General features: G+C 44.0%; 1 long non-coding RNA gene across 1 annotated transcript; it reads left to right on the forward strand.

Moving 5' to 3' along the window:
* The first annotated feature begins 350 nt into the window (after positions 1–350).
* Positions 351–11,703, forward strand: LOC120235605. The gene is made up of 7 exons (XR_005529462.1): positions 351–497; positions 2,508–2,566; positions 5,041–5,206; positions 6,789–6,870; positions 8,718–8,855; positions 9,445–9,525; positions 11,069–11,703. It is a non-coding gene; the product is annotated as an uncharacterized LOC120235605 (long non-coding RNA).
* Positions 11,704–13,400: the final 1,697 nt, after the last annotated feature.

A 13,400-nucleotide genomic window follows, 5' to 3' on the forward strand; every position in this document is an offset into this window, starting at 1 on the left:
GCCTCAGGGTCTTCGTTTATTGCAACGCATGATCCTGTTGTGTTAGGTACACTCAAGTTGTGTGATCATTTTTCCTTGAAAGGTTTTTCTCCTATTCTTCTTAACCACAAGATGCAGATGGTGAATTTGAGGATGTAGAGCTAAAAGCTTTGAGTTCCAATAACTGTCAGCTGGAAGGTATATTGTATGTTGGGGAGAAATCCCCATATGATGACAATGACTTTGCATTAGAAAGGGAAAGAATACCTTCATGCCTTCATGGTTCTTGCCCTTTTTCTGTCTCATCAAAATCAAGACTCAGGTCGTGTGTGCTTATAAAGAAACCTCCCCCCACCACCTATTTTTTAATTTTATACAGAAAATAAAAAGGACCTGGAAGACAAGTGTAATGCATTAAGATCTGTGAAAACAACAAAGGAAGCAAAAGTCAAACAGCTGAAGGAGAAAGCATATAACCTGGAAGAATCCTATGAACAAAGAAAAGTGGCTGCAGAAGAGTAAGATATTCATGTGATAACTGTCACGAGGACTGTTGTACGAATGGATGTGGCAGCTGGTAGAGATAATTATATTTCTTTAGCAATTGGGTCCAGAGTATTTTTGCCAAATACATTCAGTAGAATTGTGCCTGCCCTTCCTACCTTGCTTTCTGTAAAACCTGCATTTTCCTTTCTGTCCTAAGTGCTTGTCACACATCGTGTCATGTGTTTGGGGTGGAAGAGGGAAGATACCAGCATTAATAATATTGATACCTGGATCCACTCTGGATCCATCTACATTATCCTATAGGTTTCAATACCATCACATTGTTTTGTCATCTAGCAATGAGGTCATTCTTGTTCAGGACCAGACATGGGTCAAATATGTGTGGGGAAAAAACTGAATTATCTTCCTGCAGAAACAATAGAAATTTCTTTCTGGAAAGTGGGTATGGGCACCAGCAGCACTGGATCTCTGCATCCATTCTGCCAGTGAGATTGTTCACACAGGCCCAATCCTTAAGAAAGCTGAGTTGTTTCCAGTCCCTTGATTTTTAAGTGTAACTCCTCTGGGTCTTGATCAAAGCCTGCAGCTTCAATAGGGCTGATCTTTGCTGACTGACCCTGAACTGCATGTGTTCTTTCTAAGTCTGTGCCCATAAAGTTGTTCAGCTTCTTTGCAGTTCCAGTGTATGCCCCCAAAATCATTGATGAGTCCTAGGGAGATTGGGTCCAACTGCCATGCTGGTTTTGTCCTGGGATTTCTTCTTCTCCTTCTTGGTCTCATGTGTCTTCATGGGGTCATTAGAAATTTGTGCATTTCCTTATACGTTTCCTCCTTTGTGCAGCATTTCCTTTTGTTCTCAGGAGGAGATAGGGGACTTTAGAATCCCTCATTCATGATGGGAAATAAACTCTTCCTTCCCTTCCCTGGAGACTCAGCTTTATGTTAGGCCTTCCCACACCTAGGGTTAGAGCCTGCTCTGTTTCACTGGCATCTTGTTTTGTTAATTTGTAAGTTCTTTCTGGGAGTGGGTACAGCATCCTGACCATCTTCAGCCCCTTACAGCGGAGCCACTATATTACAACTACTCCAGAAAGCATTTGCTGAAGGACTGCCTGAGAGGCCCGGAAGAAATGCATGTGCTTTTCTCCTCTAGTGGTTTTGTCTCAGTTTCTAAGAGATTTTCAATTTTGCATGTGATTCTTGAGTACATCAAGTGTCAAGTTGAAACTCTTTAAATCAACACCATGAACAAAATAGTCTGAGGGCAATAGAGCAAACCAGCCTTTCTAAGCATTTCCGTTTGCTCTTTACTTTCAGTGAACTCAGTCTTGTTAAAGTAGATTGGCTCCATGATGTTGAGATTTTTCTATCTGAAATGTTTCCTGGAGATACACCCATACTGTGTGACAGTTTATATCAGGTTATACTTCAGGAGATGTTGCTGCTCTAAGGCCTTTCCCTCCACCAGGATATGTGAAGGTGGAGGCAGGGTTGCACTCCTGACCCCTAATGACGTCTGGGTGTGAGCTGCAACGTGGGTGAAACCGTATCTTGGAAGGTCGTCTTTCAGGGTGATTGTGTCAGGGTACAACTTTTGAACTGAATATCAGGGCTCCCCATGGAGATGTAAGACTAGTGATGATCCCCTGCTTCATCCTAATGGGTACAGTTGGTCAGACATGGTTTGTCACATTGCTGAAATGAGCCTTCACCATCTGAAACAAATGACCAACTCTGGGAAGGCACAAAGTGCAGTGTTATTTGATGACTTTATGATGGAGTAGAAGCAGATAACTAGAAAGACAGCTCTGACAGTGGAGACATGGCAGAAGACAGAGGCTGAATTTTCTTTAACTTAAATGGGGTGTTCACTTCATTTCCCTGATTGTGCTGTTAGTCTGTGCATTTATGGGAGAGGTGGGGGAAGGCATATTTGCATAGGCCTTTGCAAGTGCTGGGATGTAGAAAGGCAGAATTTCTGGACCTTGCTCCTGACTATGTATAAATCTTTCCCGTCTTAGGAAGCTGAAAATAACACACTGTGAACTAATGGCAAAGAAGAATCAGCTGGCACCTGCAGGTAAAATTTGAACATAGCTACTACGGAAGAAATAAACAAGTATAAGTGAGTTTAGCTACTAATTACCAGCAGCTCATGAAACCTCTGTTCATTTTTTGCTTTTAATCTTTTTACAATGTTTAGACTCAACATAGTAATATACACAAAAATTCAGAGGACATATGCATAGAGTATTAGCAGATAAAAAAGGTAAGTTTTAGAAAGAACAAAACGATTAAGTTTCTAAACATTTGCAGAATTCAAGCAATGGGCAGACTGTGTGGAAACTTCATCTATGCCAACGTTCCTAGGGGGTGGTGTCAACTGTCATAATTTATAGGAAAGCAGTGTGTAATAGGATGAATGATACCCATCAACATGATAGTGACATTTAGTGGTCCTGGTCTTTGCAACCCTGGGAAACATGGTGAGGATATAAGTTAAAGGAGAATAGAGTTTTATGTTCAAAGACACTTCTCACAATCTCAAGGATTGAAAAGGGGGAGGAGTTCTATGAACTCTGAACCCTGTGGGCATGGAATAATGAGTATTTAGGAAAGGATAGAATAGTAGCTTTGATCCTACTGTACCTTTATAATCATGTGAAAAGCGTTTCATGTGTAAGAATAATGGAAAAAAGACAGCCTTTTTAACAGATGGTGTTGGGAGAACTGGACAGCAACATGTAGAAGAATGAAACTAGATCATTTTCTCACACCATGCAAAAAATAAACTCAAAATGGATAAAGGACCTGAACGTGAGACAGGAAACTATCAACACCCTAGAGGAGAAAGCAGGAAACAAACTCCTTGACCTCCACCACAGCAACTTCTTACTAGACACATCCAAAAAAGCAAAGGAATCAAGAGCAAAAATAAACGATTGGGACCTCATCAACATTAAAAGCTTCTGCACAGCAAAGGAAACAACCCACAAAACTAATAGGCAACCAACGGAATGGGAAAAGATAGTTGCAAATGACATATCAGATAAAGGGTTAATACCCAAAATATATAAGGAACTCACCAAACTCCACATCCGAAAAACAAACAACCCAGTGAAGAAATGGGCAGAAGACATGAACAGACACTTCTCCAAAGAGGACATCCAGATGGCCAACAGACACATGAAACGATGCTCAGCATCCCTCCTCATCAGGGAAATACAAATCAAAACCACACTGAGATACCACCTCACGCCAGTCAGAGTGGCTAAAATGAGCAAATCAGAGAACTCTAGATGCTGGCGAGGATGTGGAGAAACAGGCACCCTCCTACACTGTCGGTGGGAATGCAAACTGGTACAGCCCCTCTGGAAAACAGTGTGGAGGTTCCTCAGGAAACTAACAGTAGCACTCCCCTAGGACCCAGCAATAGCACTGCTAGGAATTTACCCAAGGGATACAGAAATGCTGATGCATAGGAACACATGTACCCCAATGTTCATAGCAGCACTCTCCACAATAGCCAAAACATGGAAAGAGCCTAAGTGTCCATCAACGGACGAATAGATCAAGAATATGTGGTTTATCTGTATGATGGAATACTCCATGGCAATGAGAAAGAATGAAATCTGGCCATGTGTAGCAACATGGATGGACCTTGAGGGTGTTATGCTGAGCGAAATAAGTCAGGCAGAGAAGGACAAATGTCATATGTTTGCACGTATAGGAGGATTAGGAGGAACTTAACGGAGGACCATGGGGGAGAAGAAGGGGGGAAATGGTGGGGGAAAGGAAGAGAGGCAAACCATGAGAGACTATTGAATGCTGAGAAACAAACTAAGGACTGAGGGGGGGGGGGGGGGGGGGAGATGGGCATGGAGGAGGGCACTTGTGGGGATGAGCACTGGGTGTCATATGGAAACCAATTTGACAATAAACTATTTGTAAAAAAAAAATAATATATATATATATAAATAACTTTTTGCTTTCCAAAAAAAAGAATAAATTGTATCAGGGGACAGATATGAGGTTGATGGGAACATGGGCAGATTATATAAAGTCATACCCTATATTGAGCCTTATCTGATGAGAGCAGTTGTAACTCACAGGCAACAAATTGAACAAACATGAGAACAGCTGCAGCAGGCAGAGCTCCCCTTCAGACACTAGGTAACCTTAGTTCTGCCTGACATACTTAACCCTTAGCACCTCATGCGGGTGAGAGTAATGACCCTTAGAATCCCTGAGCATGGACTTTTCATTGTTGGCTTTCTCAGATCGCAGTTTGTGAGAAGAATGCTCAGGACAACTGGGTGTTTTCCTGTTTCCTTCTCTTTCTTTGGTGCACAGTGTGGCATGACTGAAGGTGGATGTGTTTTTCTCCCCCAGATCAAGACTTGGATCTTGAGAAGGGAGGTAGCCTACTTGAAATACAGGTGTGGTAATCTGACTTGCGTTTTTATGGATGTTTTGAGGGATGACGCCTGTGCTATTGTACGTGGTGTTGCAACTATTATAGAAGTCCATTCTTTTTCTGTATCCAAAATATAGACACACGAGGCAGAAACCAGTGCCTGGAAGACTAGAGATGCAGAACCTCCATGGAGAAGTAAGGAGCACCTGGTGACAAGCAGCAGCCTCATTTCTGCTGCACAGCCTGTTCCTGTGGGTGATAATCGTGTGGCCTGGAAAGAACCACAAGCACTAGGGACAGCAGGTGATCTGAAGGGGTGACAGGAGGGTGTTCTCCTCTGCTGCTCCAGGCAGCGGAGCACCTGTCCCTGTGACTGGTGGAGCTCATGCCCCTCCACTGACTACAGACCCTCCCACGTCCTCCAGCCTCCCCCGACCTGAAGAGATGCGCCTGGAGGGGATGACAGGACATGGGCCACATCTTCCTTCCCACCTTGACTCAATGTGAAGACTTTATTTTAGTTTATATGAGGAGGTCATTTACTATTTTTAACATTCTTTATTTTTGTTTTATTTTCTTGTGAACCGAAGCCCTCCCTTCATAAATTCAAGTTCCATATAGCTTAGTCCTCTGATGTTATCAGTGCAACTCTGCAGCTTCACTGCTAAATCCCCATAGTTTTCCTTTTCTAATTAGTGTAATGTTAGTCTAAATACATTTCTATTCAGAAATAGTTGTACAATAACTGTTCATATGTGGAAGGCAGTGAGTGTACAGATAAGCAGAAGAGCTGAGCACTCTACCTGGAGCCTGAGGAAACATACCCATCTTCAGGATTCATTGATATACACCAAGTCAGTATTCTGTTTTATTCTTTTTTTTTTAAGTTTATTTATTTTGAGAGAGAATGGAGAGAGAGGTGGGGAGAGAGAATCCCAACTAGGCTCCACACTGTCAGTGAGGAGCCCAATGCTGGGCTCGAACTCACAAGCCATCAGATCATGACCTGAGCCAAAATCAAGAGTTGGATGCTTAACCGACTGAGCCACACAAGTGTCCTCATATTTATTCTTTTTTTTTTAATGCTTTATTTATTTATTTTTGAGAGAGACAGCGTGAGCAGGGGAGGGTCAGAGAGAGAGGGAGACACAGAATCAGAAGCAGTCTCCAGGCTCTGAGCTAGCTGTCAGCACAGAGCCCGACGCGGGGCTCGAACCCACCAACCGCGAGATCATGACCCGAGCTGAAGTCGGACACTCAACCGACTGAGCCACCCAAGTGCCCATGTTTATTCTTAATATGTAATGAAATGGTGATTTCCCATGATGTAAACTAAAAAACCTCTGTTTTACTGATGAATTCTAAATTGCTAGTTGAGCCCNGAGGGTCAGAGAGAGAGGGAGACACAGAATCAGAAGCAGTCTCCAGGCTCTGAGCTAGCTGTCAGCACAGAGCCCGACGCGGGGCTCGAACCCACCAACCGCGAGATCATGACCCGAGCTGAAGTCGGACACTCAACCGACTGAGCCACCCAAGTGCCCATGTTTATTCTTAATATGTAATGAAATGGTGATTTCCCATGATGTAAACTAAAAAACCTCTGTTTTACTGATGAATTCTAAATTGCTAGTTGAGCCCAACCTGTCCACATTTATTTGATTCAGTATCAAAAACATGAACCAGGGCACCATGGGGTCCGCATTAAGGTGAGGGGATGATTCTCCCCCTTATCCATGGGGGTCACCTGAGGCATGTGGGATACCCTCTGCCTCTGGTCAGGGACCTGAGTATAGGGAAAAGTTGAAGGTCTGTGAAGAATGAGATGAGGGTTTGTTTTAATTTTGCACAGTCCACTAAAATCAGAATAAACCTCTATTCCTTCTAGGGCCTTTAGCAGATCCAGAAACTGGTGCGACCTCTGTGAGCACAGCAGCTCTGATTGTACCAAGAATGCAGACAAGGACAAGGTGAATGCTGTGGCCATGCTCAGTTGTAACTCTTTTGGGAAACACTCATCTTTCTGTACAGCACGCTCTCCTGGCCTTGTCTCCTGTTGTGTGTTGTGTGATATGTCTGCCTGTTATTTGTTTTCCAAGTGTACACGCTTACCCTAGAAGGCCACAGACTTCTCTGTTTTCAGCCTGTCATCTTTTTGTGGTAAGTTTAGAAGCCCAAAGTGCTTAGAGGCTGAGTACCTTAAGGCTTTTCCATGTGTTTCTAGAAATAACGAGAAGAGGATGACCCCACATTCCAAACAATTCTCCTGGGATGGGTGACCCCTTCCAGACCTCAACTCTGTGGGAACAGTGTAGCTGCTGTGTCTTCCTTTCTTGATTCTGGCTAGGAGATTACCGTTAGACAGTCTGCCATATTGGTTAAAATTCAAAAATGCAGAATGACATCATTATTCCAACTTTATATTTTGTGCCCTGTGCAATTTAGAGTAGTCAGATAAAGTCAATGTCATCACTCCTCACCTTCCTGTCTTGGTTGGTAACTGAGTTGTCTGGAATCCTTCTAGCTATACCTTAGGTAAAAATAGTTTGGACACTGTGTCCTTCAATTGTGTTTATAGGAGCTGTTTCTGGTTGTGTCCCCAGTCACTGTTAGAGCTGATACAGTCCCATGACACATCCCAGGAGTTTTATACCAGAAAGCAAAACATTTGCATTAAACCTATTATGTGAATTTCTACCTCTTTTTTCTGTTGGACATAATTTGTCCTGTAGTATGCTTAAAATCAGAATTCCCCATGAATTAAGATGAACACACCTGAGCTTTGTAGACATTCACAAGTAACTTATTCCTCACAGCTTTCTCCTGCAAGAAGATTCCAGGCATCCTCCACTCCCCAGAGGTCTCCAAGGCCTTTGGCAGCACCTCAAGAGGGAAGACTCCTTTCTCAGGGAGAGGAGCAGAGGAGTCAAAGTGAGGGGCTGATTGCAAACCTTTTCCCCAGGAGTGGCTGTGATTCCAGGAGCAGAATAGGAGTCATTTGTTCGCACTCATTTTTTTTTTTTTTTTTTTTTTTTTACAAATAGTTTATTGTCAAATTAGTTTCCACATAACACTCAGTGCTCACCCCCACAAGTGTCCTCCTCCATGCCCATCCCCCCCTCCCCCCCACATCCATCAGTCCTCAGTTTTTGTCAGCATTCAAGAGTCTCTCATGGTTTGCTTCTCTCCCTTTCCCCCACCATTTCCCCCCTTCTTCTCCCCCTTGTTCCTCCGTCAAGTTCCTCCTAATCCTCCTATACGTGCAAACATATGATATTTGTCCTTCTCTGCCTGACTTATTTCGCTCAGCATAACACCCTCAAGGCCCATNATCTTCTTGATCCATTCATCTGTTGATGGACACTTAGGCTCTTTCCATGTTTTAGCTATTGTGGAGAGTGCTGCTATAAACATTGGGGTACATGTGCTCCTATGCATCAGCATTTCTGTATCCCTTGGGTAAATTCCTAGCAGTCGCACTCATCTTTTTGCGTGTTTTTAATATACCAAACACAGAGCATCTGGAGTCACTGTCAAGGAGGGATGCAGGGTGAACCTGGACATGGATGTCTACCTGTCTGGAGAATGCTACTTCATTAGTCTGTAATTACCTCTAGGTCAGGACCCTTGCCATTTGACTTTCGCAGACGTGGGCAGTGATGTGTGGTGACAGTAGTTTCACCTCTTTGATCTACTACCCCAAGCTGTAGGTGGTACCCAGTGGCAAGGACAGAGTTTTCAGGTACTGGTGCTACTCTCTTGGATCCTGGTGGCAGAGAAGGTGGCAGGTGCTGACACATTTTTCTTTTGGTTTCAGCTGCTTTTGGTGTTGGTATTATCTGGCAGATGCACATAGTTGTCACTTCTGCAGGGCAGTGTGGATCTATGGGGACCTCCTCCACTAACTGGAAGATTTGTCTTCCATGTTCCATGCATGCCCCACCTGCAACACTTGGTAAGATGTTGGTAAGAGCAGTAGGAATTGATTTCCAAAGCATCCTCATCTTATTTTTGTTGGTGTTGGGTTTGGGTTGGCCAGAGTGTAGTGGTGGTACCACACACCGTTGCTATGCAGAGGAAATGTGTCTGCTGCCATTTCCACATTCCTCAAGTTTCTCATGATTGACATATCATTTCTGTCATGTGTTGGTACAGGTGTCTCTTGTGGAGAAGAAATAGGGCTGTGTGCAGGAAAGCAGACATAGTGGTTCAGTGGAAATGTCCTGTACATCGTCCACGTGCTGAGCCCTGTGAGGCATGAGGCACAGCCTAATGTATATCCATCTAGTCGTGCCCCCAGCCATCCATAGTTGTTTGATGAGATGTGTTAATGCATGTGAATCAGGGCTTTTAGGAGTCTTCATCATTATAAGGAATGGTTCTTCAAGCTCTGCCTAGGGATCACCAAGGCATGTGGGATACCCTCTGCATGTGACTTGATATCTGACTAGGGCAAAGAGGTTAAGTTGTCTGAGGAATGAGGGGAGGGTTTTTTAATCTCCAAACAGTCTACTCAAATCAGAATAAATCTCCATCCCTTCTAGGACCTTTAGCAGATCCAGAAGCAGGTGTCACTCCTGAGAGTGCCACGAATACTGACTACTGAAACTGCTGAGAAGCACAAGGTAAATGCTGCAGCCATTTTCAGTTGTAAGTCTTTCTGGACACCCACATGTTTCTGTACAGCACACTCTCCCGCCATTGTCTCTGGTTTGTGTGTCGTATGATATATCTGCTGGGTTTGTGTTTTTGTTTTCCAAATGCACACAACCGTTACCCCCGAGTCTACAGGCTTCCTTGTTTTCTACCTGGCATCTCTTTGTAGTAAGTTTAGAAGCTAACTGTGCTTAGGGGTGAGGACCTTAGGGTCTTCCCACTGTGTTCCTAGAATGAATCAAGGAGGATGATACCACACTCCACTTGGAAGTCTCCTGGCTTGCCTTATTCTTTCTGGACCTCCTCCATGTCGAATCATTGCTCTTGCTGTTTCTTCCTTTCCTGTTTCTGTCAAAAGTTTTAATGTGTTCAGAAAAATCTGTGGATCTCCTTACAACTTGAAAATGCGAGCTGCCTTCACTCCAACTTATATTTTTGTATGTGTCATTTAGAGTGGTCTTAGACAAAGTAAATTTCATACCCATCAACATTCAATCTTTTTTTGGTAAACGTGCTGTCTAGAGTCCCTTCAGGTGTGCCCTGGGTATAAATACCTGAACTCCAAGAGGTGACATATTTGTTGTAGAAAACATGCACCGAAACTTAAGTTGTGAAGAGAAAAAAAAAATCAAAAATTACCTGTGTGGCAAGTCCCCACTGTGTCCTTTTCTTGTGTTCACTTGATCAGGTTCTGTTGTGTCCTTTGTCCTGGGTACAACTAAAACTCAGAAATTTACACCAGAAATCAAAGTGCATTTGTGTTAATTTTGTTATTTAGAATGTTAGCTCTTTTTTCCAGAGGACACAATTACCCTGTCAATTGTACTGTACTTAAGCCGAGAAGTACCTCTGCATTAAAATCAATTAACTGAATCCAACTAACATGTATAGGTTACCTGTTTCTCTAAGAGCACGCTTTAACTGGTCCTCTGCTGGACCTAAGGATCCCCATTGCCCCATATGTCTCTGTGCCCATGGATAGCACTTCCAGAGAGGAGAAGACCCCATTGTTGGGAAAGAAGCACATCAGGCAGAGGTGGGGTCTTAGAGGCAGAGCTTTGAGCCACGAGGGCTATGATTCCATGTGTGGAGACTGGGATTTCCATTGCTTCTCATTCTGTACTTCTTCATATACAAGTAAGCAGCCTCTGTGGGGGAGGGGGAGGAGAGGAGGAGGGTGATCCTGGACTTAGATGCCTTCCTATCAGGAATATGCTCCTTTGTTAATTTGGTATTAAGTCCATAAATCTTCTAGGAAAAGAACCCTTGCTGTTCTACATTTCCAGATATGTGGGGACACTAGTTTATCCCAATAATATCCATTTGCCACCCCAAAGCTGTAAGTGGAGCCCAAAGTATGGGTAGAGATTTTGGTGCTGATGCTGTCCTCTTGGAACCTGGTGGTGGGGAAGCTGGCAGGAGATGAGCACTGCTTCTTTGGGTTTCTGCCTTTTTGCAGGTGTCAGTCCTTTGTTCTGTCCTATGACCACAGCATTCATTTCTGTTCCACAGACCGCTAAGTATGCAAGAGGTCCTGGTCCTGTCCTTGCAGGCCCTGCCCCTGTGGATCAGTCTTCATTGCCAATCATGTGCTGTGGGCCCCTCTTCCTCCTCCTCCATCTACTCTATTTGTTAAGATGACCTGAACTGGATGAGTGGTAAAGCATATTCGCCTTCTTTGTGAAAGACTGGGTGGGAATGATGTAGAGACGGTTGTGAGTCTTGGCACTTCAAGTGACAACCTGCCTGAGGACACTGAACATACCTTAAGTTTCTCAGGACGTACATACAAGGGGCGGTGTCATTTCCCTGTATTAAGGTGAGCTATAGGTTTCTCTGCTCAAAATTAAAGAGGAAATTTTACACAAAAGCAGACGTATCAGCAGTACTGGTGGGTATTTTGGAGACACAGTATTTTGGGTTCTATAAAGGATGTGGTGCACCCCTAACTTTTAGTGCCTCAGGTGTCCTGTGTGACATGAAGGATACATGCATTAAATGACACAGACCTTGTGATCACCATAATGGAAGCACCAGTGAAGGAATTGGGGAAACTTGAATCACTCAGGAATAGAAGGGACGTTGTGGACAGTAAGCAGAGTTTGAGGAGGTGCAGAGGGAAGGAGGTTGGGGTCAGTGAAATGCAGTTGGAGGTCATTCCTAGGCAGAGCCTGAGCAGGAATGGTGAGGTCCACACAGAGCTGCTATGTGGGATCACTCTCAGTGCACAATGCAGTGTTCATCTCTGAAATGTCAGTGTTGCTAAAGTGTACCTAAGTAATCATCTAAAAAGATTGTTGTCTCCCTGGGTTTTCTGAAGGTTTTGGATATTTGTGGGGAAAAAATGCCCTCGAGATACGGGAAATGCCTGTCTGCCCAAGTTCATATCCCTCAGTGAGACAGGATCTAGATCAGCTGAGTGCCTGCATTGGCCTTTAGCCTAGGTCAACCTATAATTCAGGGTTGGCCAGGAGCCACCCCTGCTGGACCCCTGTCATCACCCTGACTACAGCTTTCCATGTCCTCAAACTTCTCTCACAATATCCCGAGGCTTTGCTTGTGTTCCTGCTGTCTCAGTCCTAATACCACTTCTCAATGGGACCTACTTAGAGCCTCAGCGGTGTCTTCTGTGAAATAGGGGTAATATTTGTTTCTAAAAACATTAATATGAAAAGAAGACATTAAATACATAAAGCATCTGCAAAATGTCTGGGAAGTGTCCGCTCACCCATCTCACAGGTTCAATTAAGATGTCTCCATACAGGGATCATCAAAAAAAGATATCCAAGGGAATTCATTAAATGAAGACTGTTAACACCTCAGCCCAGGGATTGGGAATTGCTGTTTTAAACGATAAGACAAAGACCCTCATTAAAATTCTAGCCCTACCAGACAAAGAAAGAAAAGATAATTATGAGAATGTGTATATTCAGAGATCTACATCTGAGAGCTGAAGACAATCATTTTCCTCATTACATGTAGCCACACACAAAAGTGTTCATCTGAGGCCACAGATAAAGTACAGAAGACAGAGTGCATGTAGGAAAACATAAGATCACAGGGAAATAAACCAAAATCTCAATAAATGTAAATCTCACTGATTTTGAAATTTGAAGAGGACTGTTCAAGGTGACAGACTATGGTGATTATATATTTAAAAAAGGTGTCAGATCTGCCTGAATGCTTTCCCTGCCCATCCTGTCCCCTCCACTTTGTCCTTCCTATGTCCCCTAATACACCCTTCACTGCTCTGTCTCTGTGTCAGCATCTGTTTCTAGGAGGACCTAGTCTCCTCACTCCCCATCGCTGCACACAGTGTGGTTCCTGTACACACAGGGAACAAACAAGCAGAAAGGGTGGTGATGGAGGATAGTAGCAAGATCACCCTTTGTGCAGGGGAGTCTGAGGGAGTTTTACAAGGTGGTGGGAATTTCCTATATCTAGATTTATGGGGTGTTTGTACTCATTTCTTATAAACATATTCACTGACCCCCTGGTACCTCGTGGTCAGATAGACAGGTGTCTGTCCCTAGCATATGGCTGACTTCTAATGGTGGGTAAGGATGAGGAACCAGCAGTGACAGGGAGATGAGTGAGGAGGCCACACATGGAGTCAGACCCTCACCCAGGATGCCAGCTCTCCCCACACAGTACCATGTGCAGGAGAGCTCTGAGGGCTCTGAGATTTCTTGATCAGTCTTGTGAACTCCACAATCCTCCTCCAGATTCCTCACTGAGGGATGGCCAGGGCACAGGCCAGCAGCTGGAGGACACCCTGATCAAGGTTGGAGTGGAGTAGTGGGCCTGGGGGATTGAGTCAGAGAAAGGGACAGGCAGAAGGTAG

Source organism: Hyaena hyaena, unplaced genomic scaffold (genome assembly GCF_003009895.1).
Source record: "Hyaena hyaena isolate Hyena2069 unplaced genomic scaffold, ASM300989v1 scaffold_134, whole genome shotgun sequence".
Lineage (NCBI taxonomy): Eukaryota > Metazoa > Chordata > Mammalia > Carnivora > Hyaenidae > Hyaena > Hyaena hyaena.